Raw genomic sequence first — 17,279 nt, 5'->3', positions numbered from 1 at the left:
AGAAATGGTGTTTGGAGAAGATGGTGTAGTAACCTTAATTTACCTTAATGGAGCTCTGGGAGCCAGTTTTTCTAAAAGAGGAGGTTCTTGTTCGGCAGGAAGCTCAACCTCCTTTCTGCTCGAGCTTCATGAATATCTACTATTGCTGGCTGTAGCTGCTGTCTCCTTTCATCTATTTCCTGTAATAATTGGGTAAAAGTTTGCGAAAGGGACATATCCAATTCAAAGTCACAGCTCATCAGCATCACCATGATTGCAATGGCTGTCTCACTGACTGACAAAGTTTTGAACTTAGGTTGGGGTGGTGCTGTTGATGTAGGAGTGTTGTTGCCACCATTCATCCCTGGAGGTCGGTACAGCAGACACACATCTCCCGAAAAAGATGATGGTCCGCACGTCACTGGTGGAAAGCTTCTTCTTCTCATTGTCCACTTTCTTGGGAGCAATTTTCTTTGGGACCATCTTAAAGCTCTCAGTTGACAGTGGCACTAAGATGCACAAGGGGAAGAGACTGGCAGAAAGACGTCAATGGACAGGCCTTCTGTTTGTCAGTACTACGGATGAGTTTCTTCTTCTCTTATACACCTAAAAGCAAACAATCAAGAAAAGCATTAAGTGAAACATGGCATTGTTGCATTTTGATTTAGTACAGACAAAGGCATTATTAGTATGGTTAGTTTCTTAGGTAATAAATATAATTTTATGCAACCATTTTAAAGTCAAATCACACCACCATATCATAAAATTTCATTTCCAAACAGAATAAAACAACATACAAATATAGCTCTTTGCTTTATGTGTGTCAATTCTAAAGGAGACACCTCTGGCAGTCAGGGAGGTGCTTGAGTAGATGGAATAATCCTTTAAAAAATGAAGATTAGTGTGTGCATATGGCAGGCAAGGGGGGTCCAAGGCGAAATGGAATAACCAGTAAAAAATGAATGATGGTGATATGTCTGCAGTGCACTTACTATATGGCAGGCAGGGTGTCAATGAGGAAATGGGATTATGCCTAAAAAAGTAGGGCTGCTGTGCAATTATGCACCTATGGTTGATGGGTGGATTGATCAAGGCAAAATACAAAAAAAAAATCAGAATACAATCAAAAATGAAATAAATTTAAAAAAATCTTAAGGAAAATGAAATACAAAATTAAAATGAAACATTAAAATAAAATAAACTAAGTAAAACATTGATAAATAATTGCTGATGTTTCTATGGGAGTATGAGAAACCTATTGTGAGGCAAGAGAGAGCAAATGAAAAATGCAGATAAATGCATGTAATATAAAGCTCTACTCATCATAATAATATTCACAATATATATATACTACAATGATCTTCAAGCACATAAATGAATGATATCCAAGCAAGCCTACGGCAAAAGCACATTAGCTGGCTGCACAAAATAGCTGCCAGGTACATGGTCAAACACCAACAGCAAGCAAGGACGCATAGGGAGCAAAGAACAGATGCAAGCCTACAGCAAAGGGACACTGGCTGGATACAAAAATGGCTGCTGGCCACATGGCCCTACAAACAGCAACAGCGAGAAAGGAGGCACAAATCCAAGCCAACGGCAAATACACACTGGCACCAACCACGTGGTCAAACAACAACAGTGAACAAGGAGCCATGCGGAATAAAGAACACATGTAAGCCTATGACAAAAACACTCTCACTGGATGCACAAAATGGCTGCCTGTCACATGGTTAAACAACAGAGGTGAGCAAAGAGACTTGGAGAACAAGAAAAAATGCAAGCTTATGGCAACAACACACTGGCTAGATGCACAAAATGGCTGCCAACCTCATGGTCAAACAACAATAGATAGAAAGGAGGCATGGAAAACCAAAAACACATTCAGGCCTATGGACACAGACTACACAAAATGTCCCGTGGCCGCATGGAATGGAGACAAAAGACAAATGGTGCCCAATGATAAACCCACTCAAACACACACTGACAAAAAAGAGGCATGGTAACACTAAAGATAACACTACCATTAATTAAGCAATGCAAAATATGAAAATTAGCTGATCTGTAAAAATTTCACAACAGCACACACCCTCCCTCTGGCTTGAAATATTATGCCACATATACACTTTTTTAGGAAAAAACATAAAATACACAAACTAGTCAGCATTTTTATTTAATCCAATGCCTTGAATGCCCTAAATGATGTTTTAAAAACATGTACCACAGAAGAATGTCTTTAATTCACTAATGAACAGTATTAGCTTTACTGGCTGGGTGGCCAGTTGGGAGACTAGGTCACATAATAAAATAAATGAATATTGCAAATGTAACAAATATGGAGAAAAGGTACTGAACTGTGCAACATTTTGCTTTACAAAAAGTGAAAAATGAAATGCAAAAAATAACTAAGCCCCTACTTAAACTCCAGGCCACCCGCTACGATGAAATGTAAAAATCAAATACAAGTACAAAGGCATAGGCCCTCATTATGACATTGGCGGTAAGTCCTGCTTACCGCTATGCTGACTACCGCCAACATATGACCGCCGCGGTGGTTTACCGCTACTCAAATAATGACACACACCTAGCAATCTGACACTTTACAGACACACACATAAGTCCGCCAGCCCAAACGGCAGTGATAAAATGGCAGTAGCAAAACCCAAACCGTTATGCCAACAGAACTACGCCCACAACATTATGACCCATGAATCACTGTGGTGGACATTCAACCATGGTAAACCATTGGCGGTACATACCGCAGCGCTCAAAATACACACACACATACAAAACAACACCACATTGGACAATTTGAATAACACACACATGACACCCATACACACACCACACCCACACCACTATAAAACACACACACTCATTACCCACAACCCTTTACGACTCAAAATAATTGCCACTAGAGAGAGATACAGCAAGAGCACCCACACAACCAGAGCCACAGAACACCATCACCCATACACCATCCATCCACCTCACAGCACACACCCCAACACATTACCTAACACACCCTCACACACACTTCTCACACTACACCCATGGCACCACAAAGACACCCAAGGTTCTCAGAGGAGGAGCTAAGGGTCATGGTGGAGGAAATCATCTGGGTAGAGCCACTGCTATTCAGATCATAGGTGCAGCAGACATCCATTGCTAGGAAGATGGAGCTATGGCGGAGAATCGTGAACAGGGTCAACGCTGTGGGACAGCACCCCAGAAAAAGGGATGACATCAGGAAGAAGTGGAACGACCTACGTGGGAAGGTGCGTTCCGTGGTTGCAAGACACTAGATAGCAGTACAGAGGACTGGCGATGGACCCCCACCTCCTCCTCCACAACTAACAACATGGGAGGAACACGTCTTGGCAATACTGCATTCTGAGGGCCTGGCAGGTTTAGCAGGAGGACTGGACTCTTGTAAGTCAAATCTCTATTACTATCACCTACCTACATGCATGCCATCACATACCCCCACCCTTACCCTCACTCCCATCACTCTACCACCTCACGTACACCCCACCATCACCACCCACCCCTCCAACTACCAAGCCCTGCATGCAACACCAATGCATGGAAACCCGTTACAGACCTACATGGACACCCATGACCAAAGCATGCACACTTGAGGCAATCACCTAGCTAACCAAATCACCACTCACACAAGCCTAAGCTGCCAGGGCAATCACAACCTTACAGGGCAGCACACCCATGCACAAAATGTCACATGCAGAAATAATAACTCTGCATTTACATACCACCTGTCCCCAAACGAACATCACCGGAGAGGAGGTGCCAGCAACATTCAGTCCCCCCTCAGAAGAGGCCCACAGTGCTGAGAGGAGCTCTGCACACCTTGATCAGGATGACCAACCTGGCCCATCAGGGACATCCGGACAGTCGGTTACCCAGGCACAGTCCCATACCACCACAGAGCCTCCCCCCTCAGGAAACACCAGCACAGCACCCACCCAGCAGACCCATACCTCTGTCCCCAGGACGCGTCAATCAGCAGTGTGTCCACCACTACAGGAACCCCAGGCCACCCCACAAACACAGGACGATCAGGGACCTGGGATCAGTGGCAGTGGGCACACGGTTCAGGGGACAGAGGCACAGGACAACAGGGAAGCTGGGAGGACTGCTGTGCGACAGGGGGAGGACAGGCCCAGGGAACCGACTCTCCACCAGGCACTCACCAACATCCAGGGAGCATACCACCATTCCCAGGAGACGATTGGCCAGATACTGGCCAAGTTGCAGGAAACCCAGCGGCTACAGGAGGGGCAGTAACCAGGGATCAGGGAGGACCTGAGGGACATCCACACCACCCTAGTCTCCATTGCAGGGGTGCTGGCAGACATGGCCAACACCATGAGGGATGTAGTGTTACACCAATGGGCCCCTGACACTAGCCACACCGATGAACAGCCCTCCACCTCTGCCAAAGCTATTGGACAGGAGGCCCCGCCACAGGAACAACAGGCCACCAGCACCCCACCCCCCACATAAGGAGAACCACCCCACAAACGGTCCTTGCGATTCAGGCATAAGCCAAAGAATATTGCCAAGACCCCCGCCAGGAAATAAGACTCTCCTGATTGTCACACTTGTGTCCCACTCTGTCACCCTGTCCACCTTGAACTGCCATTGCACCACTTCCTATGCCCTCTTGGACAATACACCTGTGATACAAATAGACTTGAACTCTTACCTGGACTCTCCTTCTCCACCCCCAAGCCTATAGCAATACCCCATTCACTTATTAGCAAATAAATAAACATCCTTGTAAAAAATACAAGTATTGAGTCTGTTAAGTGGTTGAACTATGTATTTGTTCAACAATATGTGGACATTGCAATTCAGCTGTACAGTAATGAATACATAGGTATGACCTGTATTTTGCTACAGTCAATGAACCAGGCACAGATATATGTAAATAGACATGTCAAAGGGTACAGTAAGTGGCATAGCAGTGGGAATATCAGCCTGACAGTGAAAATGTACTATACAAAACTGCAATGAAAGGTGAAGTTACAGTGTCTTACCTGTGTTTCACTGGAAGTACTGTCGTATGATTGATGTTCTATTGTCCACATCCTCATCATCTGCCTCCTCTTCGTCACAGTCCACAGGCTCCACCACTGCCACACGTCCATCTCCAGCCTCACCCTCCTGCAGAACAGGCACCTGGCGACGTAATTCAAGGTTGTGCAACATGCAACATGCCACGATGATCTGGCAGACTTTCTTGGGTGAGTAGCACAGGGAACCACCTGCTAGATGAAGGCACCAAAACCTGCCCTTCAGGAGGCCGAAGGTTCACTCTATAATTCTTCTTGTTCGCCCATGTGCCTCATTGTAACGTTCCTCTGCCCTTGTCCTGGGATTCCTCACATGGGTCAGTAGCCATGAGAGGTTGGGGTAACCAGAATCACCTGCCAATACAGAGGGATACGTGTTAGCCAGATACTAATCCTTAGGGCCAACCCCATACACCAACATATATTGGGTGAGGACCATGGGCTCATCTATTAACCACACCCTGTGCCTCTGGAGTTAAGCCAACACATATGGGATGCTGCTATTCCTCAGGATAAAGGCATCATGCGCAGGGGCGTGGCCACGGAGCTGAGCATGGCGCACGCTTAACCGCTCGGCTCCGGAGGGGCCGACTTCAAATGTATGCCTAGACGCGCTGGGGCGGGCAGTGTCGCGCTCAAAGTGGAGCGTAACGACTGCTGAAGACGTGGGGAGACGGTGGCGGCGCGGCTTGGCCCCCGGGGTGAGCGCCTGGGTTCCCGGGGCCGATCGGGGCTGCGGAGCGGCTGCGGCCTAGCTGACGGGCGGGGCCGCCCCGCGCTGAATTGAGGTGCCGCTGGCTCGGAGCGAAGGAGGAGGTGAGCGGCGATTACGAGTGGGGCCACTGGCGAGGGGCCGTTGCCCCGGGGGTGGCCCCCTGCGGATTCGTGTGGCCCGGCGGGGATCGTGCCCGGGGGCCTGCTGGCGGGCTGCGGCCGCGGGCTTGGGACGTGCGACGTGCCGCACCATTGTTGCCCGGGGTTGGGGTCCCTCCTGGCTGCTGGAGACGGCGCGGCCTTGGGGGCCTGCCGCGGCTGCCCCTCCCGCGCAGGGCGGCGCGGTCTTGGGGGAGGCGCCACCCCCGACCCGATCCAAACCACCTTGTTTCCGACTGCGCCGCTGGTGGGGACGCTCGGCGGAGGCGAGCTACACGGCGACATCGAGGATCCTGGGCGCACCTGCTTACTGTGGCCCAACGAGCTGGGGATGACTGGCATGGTGTCTGAGACTCCTCCTAGAGCGACCAGAACCTGAGATCTTGACGGCAACAGATTGGGTGAACGGGCAGGCCAACAGCAGGCAGTATAATTACCTGCACAGCGCGCCGGCCTCGCTGAGACGCCCTCCTCTGCATATCCAATGCCCTCAAAGGGCAGACACAAGAACAAAGCCATGGAACCCATGACACTGATACCAATGGCGGACAACGAGCTGACCACACAGAGCCAGTCACAAACCAAGGTTCAGGACACCCTGGACAAGATACTGGGTGCCATTGAGGACACCAAATCCACTCTACAGCGTGACATTAATCAGGTGGCGATAGAGGTGGGGCTATTGAGAGCCGACCACCACAAATTGGCCGACAGAGTAAAGGAGGCAGAAGCAACACTAGAGGAAGTTGTCCCAAAACAAGCAGAGGTATCAGCGGAGGTGACCTCTCTGGCAGACAGAGTGGCGAAGCTCGAACGGCGAGCTGAGGACGCAGAGGGCAGAAACAGGAGAAACAATATTCGCGTGGTGGGTCTCCCTGAGGGGGTCGAGGGGACTAACATGGTGGAGTTTCTGGAGAAATGGCTAAGTACGGTTGTGGCACCAGGATGCCTGACCCCCTTTTATTCATTGGAACGTGCACACCGGATGCCGGCTAGACCGCTTGCCCCTGGCAGACCGCCCCGGGCTGTAATTGCTAAACTCCTGCACTATAGAGACAGAGACATCCTCCTGCAGAAAGCCAGGGAATTGGGTCCGTTTAATGTGGCCAATGGCGAAGCAACACTGTTCCCTGACTTCACCTTGGAGGTCCAAAACAAGCGTGCCTCCTTCCTGGCCGTTAAAAGAACTTTACGAGAAGAAGGGATACAGTACTCATTGCTCTATCCAGCAAGACTACGAGTGATTGTGGAGGGGAAAACCACTTTCCTCCAGACTCCGGAGGAGGCATGGGAGTGGCTTGAGAGCTCGGGGTCGGGCCCGGCGCGGCCTGCGCCGGGGGGCCGCGGTGGGGGAGGGTCCCGGCGGGCCCTGAGAGGGAGAAGGCCAGGGGGCGGCCGACGGCTAGCACCCACGCAGGCACAAAGGGAGACTGGAAAGAGAGAAGCCCTAAAAGCGGCAGCCAAGATGGGAGTGGAATCGTCTCCGCCGGCGGTCTCTGAAGAGGAATCAGAAGACATAGTGGTGTCCTCGCCCGAGGGCTCTGGGGGATCGACTAGTGCACCGGAGGTAACCCCACAAACGGCTGATGAACTGATCTAAACAGAACCCGCACCGGCGCTGAAAGGCGAGTCAAGATAAGAAGTACGGTGGCCCCTCCGGACTTGGCCGCCCCCCCGGACCTGTTTCTCGCCTGTCAACCCTCACCGGCGAGTATTGACTTGATGTGTTTGTGTGATCTGCAGTGTTGTAGGACTTATTGGGCAGCCTACAGTTTTGGAGGCGCCCTGGGGAAGGGGAGTTGGTTTTTTTTGTTATTAGTTATACCGGCTATATGTGCGATGTGGGCTGATGATAATGAAGGTGCAAGCTTCTGGGGGGCTTGGCCGGGGCCGGGGGCGTGTAGACTCCATGTACAACGGGTTCTAAGAATACGATGGGGGGCTACAACACTATGACCTGGAACGTTAGGGGGATGGGCACTCCGAGTAAGCGACATAGAATTCTTTCCTTTTTAAAAAGAAGAGGGGTGCATATAGCTATGCTACAGGAGAGTCACCTCGCGCCCGGAGAGGGGGAGAAATTACGGAGGAGATGGAGGGGTCAGGTATTTGCCACAGAATATTCAGCTTACGCAAGAGGAACCCTAATTTGGATTAGAGCGGGAGTTCCATTTGTGCTAGATTCCTCCAACATAGACAGGGAGGGAAGATTTGTCATTCTAGAAGGGAAACTACAGGGGCTCCAGTTGACCCTGAGTTGTATATACGCCCCCAACCAGGAACAAGCATTATTCATGACGGGCCTGTCTGGGCATCTCACTCGTCAATGCACGGGGGAAGTACTAATAGGAGGAGACTTTAACACAGTGCTTGATATCGACCTAGATAGGTCTAACCCCCCACTGCAGGGAGCAACATCAATTAAAGCAGCAAAAAAACTAGCAGAGTGGCTGGACGCCTGGGGACTGGTGGATGCTTGGCGGCTACAACACCCTGTTGCCAGGGATTATTCGTTTTACTCGGGCCTCCACCAGGTACATACTAGAATCGACAGAATAGTTTGCACAGCAGGGCTGGCCCGAAATATGACCCACGCGGAGTACCTTGCCCGCATAATATCTGATCATAATCCTCTATTGATGACATTGAATGTATCTCGGGACAGACCTCCTATACCGGCATGGAGAATGCTTCCGTCGGCCTTGGAGGACCAAGCGTACAGGGAGGGGGTACAAAGCTACTTAGAGGAACACATAGAGGATAACCGGGGATCCACTTCCTCCAGAGGCATAGAGTGGGAGACACTCAAGGTGGGGACGCGGGGTCATTGTCTGGGACAGTCAGTGGGGATAAAACGTACACTTGAGAGAGAATTAAACGCACTGGAGAAGGTCATCCACGAGGGGGAGTTGAGACAGGGCCCCACAAGACAAGCGGATGAAGAGTACGAGAGTGCGCGTAGGGAACACTCCCGAATAGAAGAGCGTCTTAGATGCCACAGTGTGCAAAGATACTTGGTATCCATGCAATCAGAGGAGGGGAGATCCGGTAGACTTTTGGCATGGCTAGTGCGCCCGAATGGTGATAGTGGTCCTATTGCAAGTGTATTGGACAGGGGTGGGACACGCAGAATTAGTCCAGAATCCATTAACGACGCATTCAAAGATTATTATACGTACTTGTATAGGAAGCCCACAGACTTGGAGGTGGGGATCCTTGATGGTTTCCTAACTCGGATGTCTCTGCCGGCTTTGAGCCCGGAGGACGGGGCCGGCCTGGGGGGTCCAGTGACTGCAGAAGAGATAAACGAAGCAATCACGCAGCTGGCTCCTGGGAAGACCCCGGGCACAGATGGTCTTCCGATGGATTTTTATAAAAAGTATAAATCCTTATTAACTCCCAGACTGAAGGAAATGTATATGGAGGCGGTAAAGAATGGGGTGCTCCCTTCCACGCTCCGTGAAGCATTGGTTGTGCCGCTCCCAAAAACAAACATTAGTGATCCATCGGTAACAGAATTTAGACCACTATCAATGCTAAATAGCGACTTTAAGATCTTGAGTAAGATACTAGCTAATCGGTTACTGCCCCTTATGCCGACCCTGGTGCACCCTGACCAGAACGGTTTTATTCCTGGTCGCAGCACCTCCTTGAATCTTAGGCGGATTTTCTCTATAATGCATATGCCTGATGAGGCGAAGCCACCAGCCGGGACCTTACTAGCTGTGGACTTTGAAAAGGCCTTCGACTCGATCAGATGGGATTACTTGAGGGCGACAATGTTAAAAATGGGCCTGGGTGGTGGCTGGGTTGCCTGGGTGGACCTGTTATATTCGTCCCCATTGGCAAGGGTCAAGACGGGTAGGACGGTCTCAGCTGCTTACCCAGTGTATCGGGGAACTAGACAGGGATGCCCCCTGTCTCCATTGTTGTTCGCGTTGGCGATGGAACCCTTAGCGGCGTGGGTGCGAGGTGAAGGAGCGGACAGAGGGATTCGGTGGGGACCAGGGGATCACATTATCTCGCTATATGCAGACGACATTTTGATATACCTTAGAGACGGGGCGAGTGGACTCCCCTGGGCCCTGAACGTACTTGAGGAATTTGGTTTAGTATCAGGATTAAGACTTAACCGTAATAAAACATATGTGTTCCCCCTGACGTCTGGATATGGTCGCCCCATAGCGTGCCCGGTGGACCTGAAATGGGCTCCGCGTACATTTAGATACTTGGGGATCCAGATCTACCATGGTATGGCTGACCTAAGAGAGGGTAACCTAGGTGGAGAGCTTCGTTCGCTGAGATCATCAGTAACATTCTGGCGCTCTTTAAAATTGTCAGTGATGGCTAGAGTGGCGCTATCCAAAATGATCATGCTCCCCCGGCTGCTCTATTACTTTGCCAATTTACCGCTGCTAATACCCCGGGCATGGTTCCGTGATCTGAACACATTGCTTAGAGAACTAATTTGGGATAGTGGGCGAAGACGTACCACTCTCGTGACCATCTGCAGGCCTCCCCAAGCGGGAGGCCTGGGGGCACCTGACTTTGAGGCATATTACCTTGCATCCCAATTGCAGTGGATAGCCGGGTGGCTTACGGGTCGGGGCCAATTGGATTTATATACGGCCCAGGGAGTGATTGATACGGCGTGGATTGCGGCAAACATGGCAAACAGGAAGATAACTCTCCCTGGGAACAACATAATGATAAAAGTGGCAATAGGATGTTGGAAAAGATGCACGAAAAGAGTAGGAGTTGGTCACCCGTATTCTCCAGCTCTGCCGCTGGCAGTACTTGCTATAGAACCCAGGGGGAGGGGGCCGGGAAGTATGGGACTCAGTCATTGGCTAGCAGCGGGAATAGAAGTAGTGGGAGGACTTTTCAAAGAGGGAGTCCTGAGGGGATTTGTTGACTTGATGGAGGAGGGTGTTCCCGGTGGACAGTTTCTACTGTACGGGAGACTGGTACATACCCTTAGGGCTCACTGGGACACGGCAAATGCGGAACCTGACACACACGGGGTCTTGCACTCACTGATGACATTAGGTGAGGAAACACGTCTCATCACCAAGATATATCGGTCCCAGGTTGAGGCAGCTTTAGACCCCCTACGTTCACTGAGAGGAGGCTGGGAGGGCAAGGTTGGTCGAGAACTCACAGACTCAGAGTGGAAAAAGATACTGGCTTACCCCCGGATGGTGTCCCGTAATACACGCTTAAGGTACCTTCAATATAATTACCTGCATAGAACATACCTCACACCCCACAGGCTGTTCCGTATATACGGTGGATCTCCAGCGACCTGCCCGAGGTGCGGGGGGGTGGGGCGAATTTCGACCACATGGTTTGGACTTGCCCGGTGATCCAGACTGGCTGGAAGGAAATGTTGACTACCTTAACTGAATTGCTTGAGATTGAGTTAAGACCCAGCCCCGAGATGTGCTTGCTGGGCCTTGGACCAACGGCACTCCGTGGAAAAGTGAAGGGGCGCTTTTTGGACCTCACCCTGGCACTATATAAGAGACTAATCTCAAGGGGCTGGAAAGCTGCGGGTTGTCCTTTACTGACTGTCTGGGAGAATGATACATTGACGTGGGCTAGAGCTGAATTACAGGTCCTAAAAGCAGAAGAAGCCAGGAGTATCCGCCGGGTTCCCATAGCTCCGGGGTGGGAGAACTTAGTGACGAATTGGGAGAGCATAATTAGGAGATTGGTGAACCCAGCAAGTGAAACCAGCGACTCCCAACCCACGCCGAGGTCGGAGCCAGGCGATTGTAGCACATAGATAGGCGCCCAGAACAAACCCGACCTCCACGTGGCTTTCATTAAGTGTAGAGGCCTGAAGGCAGCTGGGCCGTGGATCCCCACCTCGCCATCGAACATGATAGGCAGTGTGCGTGCCCCTCCGTCTACACGGCGCGTCCCTGCGCCCTGGGTCGATATCACCCCCTGCTTAAAATTAAAATAAAAAAAATAAAAAATAAAAAAAAATGGATCTGGCATAGCACCTTCAGTTCAACAACTATAAAAATCATTTGCACATAGCCGCATGGTTGGCCCTGTGTGGCCTGTTCTTTTTTATTCCCGCCTCTTCCTCCTTCCTCCCACACCCAATTGGGTGGCACCTAACCCTCTATATCATTATTCCAAGTTACAAGGAAGAAGGGGTTTAAACCTGTTGCTTGACTATTGCTTATGCAGAACAAAGAGCTGTAACAAAGAAAAGTGATTGAATAAGTAAAAGAGTAACTGGTTGAATAAAGAGAAATAAAACGACTGTTAATAAAGATCGAGCAATAAGCGAAAAAGTACAAAATAAGAAGCAGATATAAAAGTGAATGTGAAATGAATAAATATGTAACGTTGTAATAGCAAAATGTTAATAAAAATATATTTAAAAAAAAAAAGGCATCATGCGCAGACCCAGAATTCTTTGCATTGACATGGGTAATGTGCTGGTCCGCCAGGCACACTATATGCACATTCATCGAGTGAAAGCTCTTTGGATTTCTGAACACCTGTTCATTTCTCTGGGGGGGTACTAATGCAATGTGTGCACCATCAATTGCCCCAATGATGTTGGGGATATGTCCCATTGCATAGAAGTCAGCTTTCACTGTGGCCAAATCTTCCACTGGGTGAAATCAATGTAGCTGGGCATGTGTTTCATCAGGGCAGACAACACTCTGGTCAGCACTATTGAGAACATTGGCTGAGACATTCCTGCTGCCAAGCACACTGTCACTTGGAAGGAGCCAGTGGCCAAGAAATGGAGCACAGATAGGACTTGCACAAGAGGGGGGATCCCAGTGGGGTGACTGTAGGAGGCTGGCATGGCTTATAGTGGGTACCTGATGGTACTTACACCTTGTGCCAGGTCCAGGGATCCCTTATTAGTAGATTAGTAGTGTTCTAGCAGCTTAGGCTCATATAGGTAGCTATAACAGAGCAGCTTAGGCTGAACTAGGAGACATGCAAAGCTCCTACTATACCACTTATATCATATAGCACTATATCATAAGAATCACAATACTGGGAGTTACTAAAAATAAAGGCACTTTATTTTAGTGACAATGTGCCAAAAATATCTTAGAGGATATACTCCCTTAGGAGGGAAGTAAAATACACAAAACATACAAACAAACTAAAATCAGGTAAGTAAACAGTTAGAAAAGTAGTGCAAACACTGTAGAATACGATAGGATGCAAAAGGCCTAGGGGCAACACAAACCATATACTAAGAAAGTGGAATGCGAACCACTTAGGGACCCCAGGCCTAGTGTAGTGTTGAGGGTCGCCGGGAGTGTAAGAAAACACTAAGGGTGTTCAAGATACCTCACCCCAAGACTCTGGAAAGTAGGAGTAAAGTACTGCTATTTCTCCAGAAACACACTTGAGTAGTGATAAAGGATTTTGCAAAGACCACAACAGACTGCAAAGCACTGAAAATGGATACCTGGACCTGAGGACCTCCAAAGGAAGGGGACCAAGACCCAGAGTCGTGAAAGTGGCCGGGGGGGGCAGGAGCCCACTAAACCCTGGATAAAGGTGCAAAATGGCTGCCTATGGATGGAAGAAGCTGACGATTCTGCAACAACAAAAGACGATAGGAACTTCTCCTTCATGTAGAAGATGTCACACAGAGGGCTGGAGGATACAGAGTTGTTTCCTTGGCAAAATACTGTAAACAAGCCTTGCTAGCTGCAAGGATTGCAGTTTAAGAAAAAGGCTGCTGTCTGGGCCCAGGAAGGACCAGGATGTCCCCACTTGGGAGAAGAGACAGAAGGGGCCCTCAGCAACGCAGAGAGCCCATGCACAAGAAGGTAGCACCCGCAGAAGTACTTAAACATGTGTTAAAGAAGTCTGAACACAGTGGTCGTCTCAACACTGCAAAAGAAGGTCACACGACACCCGAGATCAACTCAGGGAGCTGAGCATCGCAGAATAGAGTGCTGGGGACCTAGGCTTGGCTGTGCATGAAGGAGTTTGTGGAAATGTGCACTGAAGCCCTTGTAGCTGAAGTTCATGCAGTGCACAGGATTACTGTCTGGAGAGGGGAGGCAAGGGCTTACCTCCTCCAAATTTGGACAGTTGGACTGCTGGACAGGGGCCACGCTCGTCAGGAAGAGAGGGGCCCCAGTGTACCGGTGATGCTGAATCTTGGTGGCTGCTGGAGCAGGGGGACGATTCCATTACTAACAGGAGATTTCTTCATGGCTTCCAGGGCAGGATGAAGGCAGACAGCCCCCAAAGCATGCACCACCAGGAAACAGTTGAGAAAGACAGCAGGATTAGGCCCTAAAATGTCGCTGGTAGCCTTCTTGCTACTTTGTTGCAGTTTTGAAGGTGTCCTAGAGCAGTCAGCGGTCGATCCTTGGCAGAAGTCAAAGAGAGAGTAGCAGAGGAACTCTGGTGAATTCTTGCAAGTCGTAAGCTGAGGAAAAGCCCACTAGAGAGTCCCTAAATAGCCCTCAGAGGAGGATTGGCCACCTAGTCAGGTAAGCACCTATCAGGAGGGGTCTCTGACGTCACCTTCTGGCACTGGCCACTCAGAGGCCTCCAGAGGGCCCTCACACCTCTGGATTCAAGATGGCAAAGGTCTGAGACACACTGGAGGAGCTCTGGGCACCACCCCTGGGGTGGTAATGGACAGGGGAGTGGTCACTCCCCTTTCCTTTGTCCAGTTTCATGCCAGAGAAGGGCCTGGGGGTTCTCTAAACCGGTGTAGACTGGCGTAAGCAAGGAGGGCACCATCTGTGCCCTTCAAAGCATTTCCAGAGGTTGGGAGAGGCTACTCCTCCCCAGCCTTTAAAACCTATTTCTGAAGGGAGAGGGTGTAACCCCCTCTCTCAGAGGAAATTCTTTGTTCTGCCTTCCTGGGACTGAGATTCCCAGATCCCAGGAGGGCAGAACCCTGTCTGTAGGGTGGCAGCAGCAGTAGCTGCAGAGAAAACCCCAGAGAGCTGGTTTGGCAGCACCCGGGGTCCATACTGGAGCCCCGGGGATGCCTGGAATTGGCTCCCCAATACCAGATTTGGCATGGGGGGACAATTACATGATCTTAGACAGGTTACATGGCCATATTCGGAGTTACCATTGTGAAGCTACATAGGTATTGACCTATATGTAGTGCACGTGTGTAATGGCGTCCCCGCACTCACAAAGTCCAGAGAAATGGCCCTGAACTATGTGGGGGCATCTTTGCTAGTGCAAGGGTGCCCTCACACTTAGTAACTTTGCACCTAACCTTCAGCAAGTGAAAGTTAGACATATCGGTGACTTATAAGTCACTGAAGTGCAGTGAAAATGGCTGTGAAATAATATGTGCGTTATTTCACTCAGGCTGCAGTCCTGTATAAAGGTTTGTCTACGTTCCCTATGAGTGGCAAAATAAATGCTGCAGCCCATAGGGATCTCCTGGAACCCCAATACCCTGGGTACCTTGGTACCATATACTAGGGAATTATAAGGGTATTCCAGTGTGCCAATTGAAATTAGTAATAGTGGTCACTCGCCTATAGTGACACATTTAAAGGCAGATAGAGCATAAGCACCGAGGTTCTGATTAACAGAGACTCAGTGACACATGTAGTCACTACACAGGTATACACATTCAGGCCACAAACTATGAGCACTGGGGTCCTTGCTCGCAGGATCCTAGTGAGACAGGCAAAAACAAACTGACATACATGTAAAAATGGGGGTAACATGCCAGGCAAGATGATACTTTCCTACACCACCCACACATCAATGCACACGTCCCCTGTGTCCTCTCCCACTGTGTCTGTGCCCCCTCCTTCCACAGTACACAAACGCAAGCACTCAGACACCCAACAGCCATCCAGCTTACAACCACATCCAGCCCAGGCACCTGCACCCAAACACAGCAGACAGACACCTCCAACAACCATTCCCTCTTCCTCCACTCCCAAACCTTAACACTCTTTCCACCCCAGTGTCCCTAAGAAGCTTTTTCTCTCCCCTGTTTACCTCTTCCCTTCCCCTTTCCCCCCGTCCTTCACGTTGGGCCAGGGCAGAATCCAGGCTAGCACCTCAGCCACCCTGTCTATGTCCACAGTAGTTTCGGCAGCTACTGCAGGTGTGAGAGGCTCCAAGGAAACACCCATTAGCACTGGCAGTGTGTCTACACCAGCTGCCAAGGGGAAGGGGAAGGGCAAGGAGCCACCACCAGCTGGCAAGGGGAAGGGCAAGGAGGCACCACCAGCTGGCAAGGTCAAGGAGGCACCACCAGATGGCAAGGGCAAGGAGGCACCACCAGATAGCAAGGGCAACGGCAAGGAGGCACCACCAGATGGCATGGAACCACCTGCAGATGGCAAGGGCAAGAGGCACCACCAGATAGCAAGGACAAAGGGCCTGCCCCTACAGGCAGGAAGGACAGGAGGCCTGGTGCTGGGACTGAATCTGAGTCCCCAACACCAACCATGGCACTTCAGCCGTCGGAGGCTGCAGGGGAAGGGCTGGAGCCTCCCCCCACCACTGCCTGCACCGCCACCAGCACCACTGCCAGCAGCATCATCCCCAGTGGGCAGCCGTCCGAGGCTGCAGGGGAAGGTCTGGAGCCTCCCCTCACCACTGACAGCACCGACACCAGCAACGGCACTGCCACCTGGGCACAAAGCCCCCTCCAGAACTAGTGGAGAGGCCATCCACTAGAGAAACTGTGGCTTTGCAATTCCCAGGACCAAGCAGTGGGCAAACCACTCGCTAGAGAGACTGTGGCTTTGCAGTCCCCAGGACCAAGCAGTGGGCAAACCACCCACATGAGAGACTGTGGCTTTGCACTCCCCAAGACCAAGCAGTGGGCAAACCACCCACTTGAGAGACTGTGGCTTTGCACTCCCCAGGACCAAGCAGTGGGCAAACCACCCACTTAAGAGACTGTGGCTTTGCACTCCCCAGGACCGAGCACAGGACATGTTGCCCCCTCCAGGACTAGTGGTGTTGTACCATCTTCCGGCTGAGGTTCCCCCCAAATTCCCATCCCCATGAGGTGCCTGTGTATTTTTGACCTGATGCCCCAGCAGTGTTCTCTCCATCTTGATGCAGGAGTAAGGTGAGGCCTTGGCCTATGTGATGTGGCCCTGTGGCCTACATACGTTATGGACTGGGCAGTGTCCCTCCATTTGTATATATGTAAATACTGATTTGATTTTTGTGGATGTATTTCTAGTATCTTATCTTATTACACTCACTTCAATCACTTCCTTTTGTCCTTGCATTATTCCTTAGGGGTACGGGTGGATGTGTAATGTTGTTGCATCTGTTTGTGTGTATGCTGTTGGGGGTGGGGGTGCTGCATGTTGC

At 50.4% G+C, this 17,279-nt stretch overlaps 1 pseudogene; it reads left to right on the top strand.

The window, feature by feature from the left end:
• The first annotated feature begins 1,511 nt into the window (after positions 1-1,511).
• The window catches only part of LOC138297123 (small ribosomal subunit protein uS8-like), a 57,960-nt pseudogene continuing 42,192 nt past the window's right edge, over positions 1,512-17,279 (top strand).

The sequence above is a fragment of the Pleurodeles waltl genome, chromosome 5, assembly GCF_031143425.1.
Source record: "Pleurodeles waltl isolate 20211129_DDA chromosome 5, aPleWal1.hap1.20221129, whole genome shotgun sequence".
Taxonomy (NCBI): Eukaryota; Metazoa; Chordata; class Amphibia; order Caudata; family Salamandridae; genus Pleurodeles; species Pleurodeles waltl.
This window is presented reverse-complemented; position numbering and strand designations above follow the sequence as displayed.